The sequence below is a fragment of the Neoarius graeffei genome, chromosome 6 (genome assembly GCF_027579695.1).
Source record: "Neoarius graeffei isolate fNeoGra1 chromosome 6, fNeoGra1.pri, whole genome shotgun sequence".
Taxonomy (NCBI): domain Eukaryota; kingdom Metazoa; phylum Chordata; class Actinopteri; order Siluriformes; family Ariidae; genus Neoarius; species Neoarius graeffei.
In genome coordinates, this window is record NC_083574.1 from 30,665,093 (window position 1) to 30,673,603 (window position 8,511).

Genomic DNA, 8,511 nt, shown 5'->3' on the forward strand with positions numbered 1-8,511 from the left:
ATTTTATGCTGGTGTTGTGGTGGATCCATAGACTATCCTGGGAACACTGGACACAAGGCAGGTATATACCCTGGATGGGATATGATTTCACAAATTTGTGAAAAGATCTGTGGGAAATATAAAGTAGCCAATCCACCAACTTTCAGGAGGTTGGAGAAAAAACTGAGAACCCAGAGGAACCCTAGTGAGAACATGCAATACTAATTACATTAGATTACATTTAGCAGATGCGCTTATCCAGAGCGACATACAATGAGTGCAAAAGTCAGGTATACTAATTGCTGAACTAGACAAGAAAGTTCTAGTGCCAACTAAACAAGTGACGGCAATAACGAGTGTAATGTTCTGTTGGAATACCAATACTCATACAGTCAAGGAAACAAACCAACCATATAAAGTACAATTAAACAGATAACTCAAAATGACTAACCCCAGGCTAGGCAGTACAAAGCCTGGGTTGGTCTAGACTGAAATGCAGTTACACAGTTGGTAGGGAAGAAGGGGAAAGGTGCAGCCTGAAGAGGTGAGTCTTCAGTCTGTGCTTAAAGGTAGTCAAGGAGTCAGCAGTTCTGACCTCAATGGGAAGGTCATTCCACCAACAGGGAACCAGGACAGACAGGAGTCTTGAGCGGTCAGGGCAGAAGTGGAGAGGAGAAGGGGCCAGGAGAAGCAGAGCATAGGGATCCGGCTGGCATGTATGGGCAGATCAGACTCTGGTGGTATGCTGGCCCTAATGCCTTGAGATCCTTGTAAGCTAGCACCAAGGTCTTAAATTTGATACGAACTGCGATAGGTAGCCAGTGCAGGTCAGTAAGCAAAGGGGTGACATGGAAAGAATGAGGGAGGTTGTAGACCAAGTGAGATGCAGTGTTCTGGAAAAGCTGCACGGGTCTGATGGCAGAAGCTGCAAGGCCAGCAAGGAAAGAGTTGGAGTCATCCAAGCAGACTGAGTCAGTGCTTGGACCAGGAACTGAGTAGAATAAGTGGTAAGAAAATGGTGGACCTTTCGGATGTTGTAGAGGAGGAATCCACATGTCCAGGTCACTGCAGCAATGTTTGCTGAGGAGGAGATTTTGCCATCAAATACAATCCCTAGGTTCTTTGTACTGGGTGAAGGTGACCTAGAGATGTCCCCCAGGGAGATGATGATGTCCAGGGATGTAGAGGATGGAGGAGGAATGTAGATTACCTCTGTCTTGCCTAGGTTGAGCTTCAAGTGATGGTTGTCCATCCAGTTCTGGATGTCACACAGGCAAGCCAAGATGTGAGCAGAGATCTGTGTGTCAGAAGGAGGAAAAGAGAGAAACAGTTGGGTGTCATCAGTATAACACTGGTAGGATAGACCATGAGTAGAAATATAATCAGACCAGGAGACTGGTTGTAGAGGGAGAAGAGAAGTGGACCAAGGACTGAACCTTGGGGTTGTCATCGGCCACTGTCTGTAGATGTATGTAGATGATGGTGGGTTGCGCCTTGTGCAGCATCTGTGGTGGCTGTAGAGTCCAATTCTTGAATGACAGTCCTTATTGCAGATGGAGCAGATAAAGTCTGTGTCGTGATGTGGTGTTTTTTCCTTCTGTTTTTGGCATCTGTGCTCTCTTATCAGGCTCTGGTCATGTTCTGCTCATTTTAATCCAATTTTGACAGCATGCCTCCATGAGGAATGGTCTAGGGCAATGTCCTCCCAAGACTGAGTGTCAATGTGTGCTCACTTGAGGTCTCTTTTGCATGTGTCACTGTATCACAGATGTGGGCGGCCAGTTGGACATGTTCCACACTCCAGCTGTCCATATAGTAGGTCCTTGGGAATGTGGCTTTTTTCCATGTGCCGAGCCATCTGAGTCTGCTTTCACTGAGCATTGCAGAAGTGGTCACTGATCTTGTCCTTTTGAGGACCTCAGAATTGGTGACCCAATTTCCATGTAATACCCATGATCCTGTGGAGACATCTCATGTGATAGTTATTCAATTTTGCTTCCTGTGCAGCATATGTCATCCATGTTTCACTACCATAAAGTAGAGTGCTCAGGACACAGGCCTGGTAAACTTTCAGCTTGGTGTTTGTAGTCAGGTTTTTATTTTCCCACACTCTCTTGTTGAGTTTAGACATTACTAAAGCTGCTTTACCGATCCTGGTATTGATTTCAGCATCAAGAGACAGGTTGCTGGTGACTTGTGATGTAAATTAAAGACTGGTACAAAGCCAACTAGGTATGTAAACCTGTCCATCACAGTGAGCATGGAGCAATCTATTGATATGCGAGGTGGGTTGGGAGCATCCTGGGCCATGACCTCTGTTTTCTTTTTGCTAATGGTTAGGGCAAACTCTTTGCATGCATTGGAGAATTGATCCATGAGGTGCTGGAGGCCATCAGGTGAGTGGTTTGCAAGAGCTGCATCTTCGGCAAATAGCAGTTCCCTGAGGAGGATTTTGACTTCAGGGGGGCAGTTTTCCTGACATTAGGTCCAGTGGCCTGTTTAATGCCTTCATACATGGCTCTGATATTGCCAGTGGAGGATGCAAGTTCAATGGAAGAGCATAGCTGTAACCAGTAAACATTTGCACATTTCCTGGCTATTGCCTGACATTTAATCCTGGCTTTTCTGAGTGCAAGTAAGTTTTGCTGCATAGGGTCTTTCTTCCACCTGATTAGTGCTTCCCTTTTGAATAGAGTTGTGGGTTCCATGGCCTGAAGGTTGGCTTTGTACCAGTCTACATTTCATTTTTCTTTCTTCCCAAAGGCCTCTAGAACAGACTTGTGGATGGCAGAGCTGAGCTGACACCATCGTGCTTCTGCAGTTACACCCTCATCAGCAGGGGGAAAAATCATTAACCAGGGAGATAAACTTGTCCTTGCTGTCAAGGTCAGTGGTGTGAGCAGTGTTAATCTTTGGGAGACCTTTTGGCCTTGCACAGTGGAATGGTTTTCTTGCCTGTACTACTACCTTACTAATGACCAGGGAGTGATCAGAGTCATAGTCAGCACTGTGATAGCTCCGTGTGTTGTGAACAGTTTGGAGACAGTTTCTGCTGCCGATGACAAGGTCAAGTTGGTGGCATTGACGTGATCTCAGGTGCAGCCATGAGACTCTATGCTTTTCCTTGTTTGGGAAGTAGGTATTTGTGATACATAGGTTCCATGCACAGCAAAGTTCCAGTAGTCTCTGGCCGTTTTCGTTTATTTTGCTTATTCCATGATGAGCGATGCATTCTGGCCAGATATCATGCTCTGCACCAAATCTCACATTAAAGTCACCAAGCAGGTATAAGTCCTCTGTTTGAAGCAGTTGAATAATAAGCTCATTGAGTTCACTGTAGAACTGATCTTTGGTGTCAGCAGAGGATTTAAGCATGGGGGCATAGACAGCCACTAGGTTTACTGGGCCATTTTTGGAGTTTAAGCAGAGGCTTAGCAGGTGTTCATTGCCACCAGTGGGTGGTTTGACTATGGGTAGGAGAGATGTCTTTACTGCAAACCCAACCCCATGCTCTCGTCTGTCATCTTGTTATTTTCCTTTCCAGAAAAAGGTGTACTGTTTTTTCTTGCACTGAGCCATCATCTGCGAGTCTTGTCTCTTGATATATCTCTTGTCTGGTAGGATACTGGTAGGATAGGCCATGAGTAGAAATATAATCAGGCCAGGAGACTGGCTGTAGAGGGAGAAGAGAAGCAGACCAAGGACTGAACCTTGGGGTACACCAGTGGTAAGTGGGTGTGGTGCTGATATAGTACCAGACCAGGTAACCTGGAAGGAGTGACCGGAGAGGTAGGACTTGAATCAGTCTAGGGCTATCCTGCAGATCCCTAGAGCTGATAAGGATGACAGGAGGATGGGGTAATCAACAGTGTCAAATGCAGTAGAAAGATCAAGGAGAATAAGGACTGAGGAGAGGGAGGCAGCACATGCTGCATGAAGTGTCTCACTGATGGAGAGAAGTGCAGTCTCAGTTGAGTGTCTGTCTCAGAAGCCAGACTGGTGAGGATCCAGGAGGTTGTTCTGTGAGAGAAAAGAGGAGAGTTGGTTAGCAACAGCATGTTGACACATCTTTGACATGAAGTGGAGAAGAGAAACAGGGTGGTAGTTCTGGATGACAGAGGGGTTTTTTTAGCAGAGGAGTGATGTGTGCTGTTTGAAGCTGGAGGGAAAGTATTTAGAGGACAAGGAGGAGTTGACAAGGGAAGTGATAAATGGGAGGATGTCAGGAGTGATGGTCTGGAGGAGAGATGAGAGGATATGGTCAAGGGCACAGGTGGTCAGGCGGTGAGAGAGCAGGAACTGGGAGACATCAGAACTGGAAAGAGGGGAAAAAGCAGAGAGCAAGGGGGAAGAGACAGGGGGGATGGTGGGGTGGGGTGGGGTGGGGTGGGGTGGGGAGGCAGGTGTGGTGAAGGAGTTGTGGATGGCTATGATCTTTTCCTCAAAAAAGACTATGAAGTGTTCTGCAGTGATGAAGGATTGAGATGCAGGTGGTGGAGAGTTGAGGAGAGAAAAGAAAACAGAAAACAGTTGGTGAGGGTTGGAGATGGAGGTATGAATTTTGGAGTGATAAAATGTCATTTTGGCTGATTTGAGTGAGGCTGTAAACTCAGCAAGGAGGGACTGGTAGTGGGACAGGTTGGCAAGAGCCCTGGATTTTCTCCACTTCCTCTCTGCTGCATCTAGACTGATTCTGTAGGAGCAAAGTGTTTTGGACATCCAGGGACTAGGAGGGCAAGATTTTGCTGGCCTGGAGACAAGAGGAGATAATGTGTCCAGTGATGAGGAGAGAGAGAAGAGCAGGGAGGATGCAGAAAATTCAGTGGAGAGACTGGCAAAGGATTCAAGTGGAGGGGAGGGAGCCAGTAACAGAGGAGGCAAGAGAGGAGGGAGAGAGGGAGCAGAGGTTACAACAGACTGTAACAGTGGGGGTGGGGGGATGATGGGCGGAGAGGAAGAGGGAAGGAGAATGAAATGAAGTGGTAGTCAGACAAACGGAGGGGTTAAGTGTGGGATCTGAGGCAGAGCAGTTTCTGAGGAATACAAGGTTGAGAAGGTTGCCAGCTTTATGGGTTGGAGGAGTGTGCAGCAGGGAAAGATCAAAGGAGTGGAATAGAGGAAGGAAGGCAGCAGAGCGGGAGCCTTCTAGGTGGAGGTTGAATTCTCCCAGGAGCATCAGTGGGAAGCAGCTGAGTAGGCTGTCCAGTTCATCAAAGAAACATCCCACAGGGCCAAAAGGGTGATAAACAACAATGATAAAAAGGTTAACAGAAGAAGAGACTGAAATGGAATGAAATTCAAAGGAGGAGATGGAGATGTGGAAGAGTAGAAGAGGTGAGAACCTCCATGACTGAGAGATCAACAAACCAGTGCCACCACGATGAGTGACAGACAGACAAGAGGTGTGAGAGAAGGAGAAGGAGGTGGAGAGGGCTGCAGGTATTGTGGTGTTGTCAGGTGAAATCTAGGTCTGTCAGTGCAAGGATGTGGAGGGACAGAAGGGGGGCATGGACAGAGTTAAAGTCAGCTTTTGTGTGGCAGACTGGCAGTTCCATAGTCCAGCACTGATCCAGAAGCTGTCAGTGGAGGTCGCTGAAGGATAGATGAGGTTGGAGAGGCATCGTCCTCTGGGGGGCCATAACGACAGAAGCACCTTTTGTGGGTGAGACCACAAACAGGAATGGTGTCAAAACACATGATGAACAAGTTATGGGAGCTGTAGGAGGGGGAGAGATATTGGGAAGGAGAGTCACTGGAAACCACATTAAAAGCCCAGCTAATTAGCAAATGAAAAATACCTGATTGCTTGCGCAATCGAAACTGATGGGTGTATCTAGTAGCAAAGTAGATGTAAACACAAGGTAAACACAAGGCATAGCACGCACCTACCGTAACAAACAGCAGATAAGCAGAGTATTTAACAGGTACAAGCAGCAGAAAATTGCACAGTATTCCAATCACAAAAACAATTGGCAAAACACAGAAACCTTCGCCTGCTCTAGAAGTAATACGAAGCTCCAGTAGCCAACAATGAATGCACTCAACGCAAAAATACTCCATGCAAAAAGTGAACAAACCTCAGGATCAGAGAACCTGGAGCTTTGAGGTGGTATTGCTACCCACTGCCCCACCATGCTGATCTTTGTACAGTGTCTTGTAAATGTATTTATCCCTCTTGGTGTTTGTCCAGTTTTGTCGCATTACAAGCTGGAATTGAAATGGATTTTTGGGGGGTTAACACCATTTGATTTACACAACATGCCTACCACTTGATATATGCAAAGTGATTTTTATTGTGACACAAAAAGTAATTAAGATTAAAAAACAGAAATCTGGCGTGTGCATAGGTATTCACCCCCCTCAAAGTCAGAAAGCTTAATTTTATTCTCATTTGACCAGAGAATCTTCTTCCATGTGTTTGGGGAGTCTGCCACATGCTGTTGGGCAAGCTCCAAACTTGTTTCCTTATTTTTTCTTTAAGCAATGGCTTTTTCCTGGTCAATCTTCCATAAAGCCCCACTCTGTGGTTTAGCATGGTCCTATGGACAGATATTCCTATCTCCACTGTGGATCTTTGCAGCTCCTTCAGTGTTATCTTTGGTGTCTTTGTTGAATCTCTGATTAATGGCCTCCTTGCCTGGTCTGTGAGATTTGGTGGGTGGCCTTCTCTTGTCAGGTTTGTAGTGGTGCCATATTCTTTCCATTTTGTTATAATGGATTTAATGGTTCTCTGTGGGATATTCAAAGTTTGGGATTTTTTTTAATAACCCAACCCTGATCTATACTTCTCCACAACTTTGTCTCTGACCTGTTTGGAATGCTTCTTGGTTTTCATGTTGCTTGCTTAGTAGTGTTGCAGAATCAGGGTCCTTCCAGAACAGGTTGATTTATCCAGACATCATGTGACACTTTGATTGCACACAGGTGGATCTTAATCAACTAATTATGTGACTTATGAAGTTAATTGGTTGGACCAGCTCTTATTTAGGGGTTTTATATGAAAGGGGGTGAATACCTATGCACATTCCAGATTTCTGTTTTTTTCATCTTAATTATTGTTTGTGTCAATAAATAAATAAATAAACAATTGCACCTTTTAAAGTGGTAGGCATGTTGTGTAAATCAAATGGTGCTGACCCCCAAAAATCCATTTTAATTCCAGTTTGTAATGGGACAAAACAGGACAAACACCAAGAGGAATGAATACTTTTGCAAGACACTGTACACATTTGTATTTTGTCCCCTTCGGACATAACGTGTACAATTGTATACATGAAGTTACATAGCATGAGGTTCCATCGCAGTTTTCCTTGTGTCTGGAGGGGTTATAATCCAATATTTTCATGCTTTAACAACTGTTACAGCTGTATATTTAAGTGCATTTGTGAATTTTGTTTTACAAGCTCAAATTCTTTTTGATCCTTTTTTGACTCAAGATGTAATTGGACATGGCGGCACGGTGGTGTAGTGGTTAGCGCTGTCGCCTCACAGCAAGAAGGTCCGGGTTCGAGCCCCGTGGCCGGCGAGGGCCTTTCTGTGCAGAGTTTGCATGTTCTCCCCGTGTCCGCGTGGGTTTCCTCCGGGTGCTCCGGTTTCCCCCACAGTCCAAAGACATGCAGGTTAGGTTAACTGGTGACTCTAAAATTGACCGTAGGTGTGAATGTGAGTGTGAATGGTTGTCTGTGTCTATGTGTCAGCCCTGTGATGACCTGGCGACTTGTCCAGGGTGTACCCCGCCTTTCGCCCGTAGTCAGCTGGGATAGGCTCCAGCTTGCCTGCGACCCTGTAGAAGGATAAAGCGGCTAGAGATAATGAGATGAGATGAGATGAAAGTGGTAGGCATGTTGTGTAAATCAAATGGTGCTGACCCCCAAAAATCCATTTTAATTCCAGTTTGTAATGGGACAAAACAGGACAAACACCAAGAGGAATGAATACTTTTGCAAGACACTGTACACATTTGTATTTTGTCCCCTTCGGACATAACGTGTACAATTGTATACATGAAGTTACATAGCATGAGGTTCCATCGCAGTTTTCCTTGTGTCTGGAGGGGTTATAATCCAATATTTTCATGCTTTAACAACTGTTACAGCTGTATATTTAAGTGCATTTGTGAATTTTGTTTTACAAGCTCAAATTCTTTTTGATCCTTTTTTGACTCAAGATGTAATTGGACATGGCGGCACGGTGGTGTAGTGGTTAGCGCTGTCGCCTCACAGCAAGAAGGTCCGGGTTCGAGCCCCGTGGCCGGCGAGGGCCTTTCTGTGCAGAGTTTGCATGTTCTCCCCGTGTCCGCGTGGGTTTCCTCCGGGTGCTCCGGTTTCCCCCACAGTCCAAAGACATGCAGGTTAGGTTAACTGGTGACTCTAAATTGACCGTAGGTGTGAATGTGAGTGTGAATGGTTGTCTGTGTCTATGTGTCAGCCCTGTGATGACCTGGCAACTTGTCCAGGGTGTACCCCGCCTTTCGCCCGTAGTCAGCTGGGATAGGCTCCAGCTTGCCTGCGACCCTGTAGAACAGGATAAAGC

At 45.8% G+C, this 8,511-nt stretch overlaps 1 pseudogene; it reads right to left on the reverse strand.

The window, feature by feature from the left end:
- Positions 1–478: 478 nt before the first annotated feature.
- LOC132888254 (uncharacterized) lies at positions 479–6,113 on the reverse strand (annotated as a pseudogene).
- Between the last annotated feature and the right edge of the window lie 2,398 nt (positions 6,114–8,511).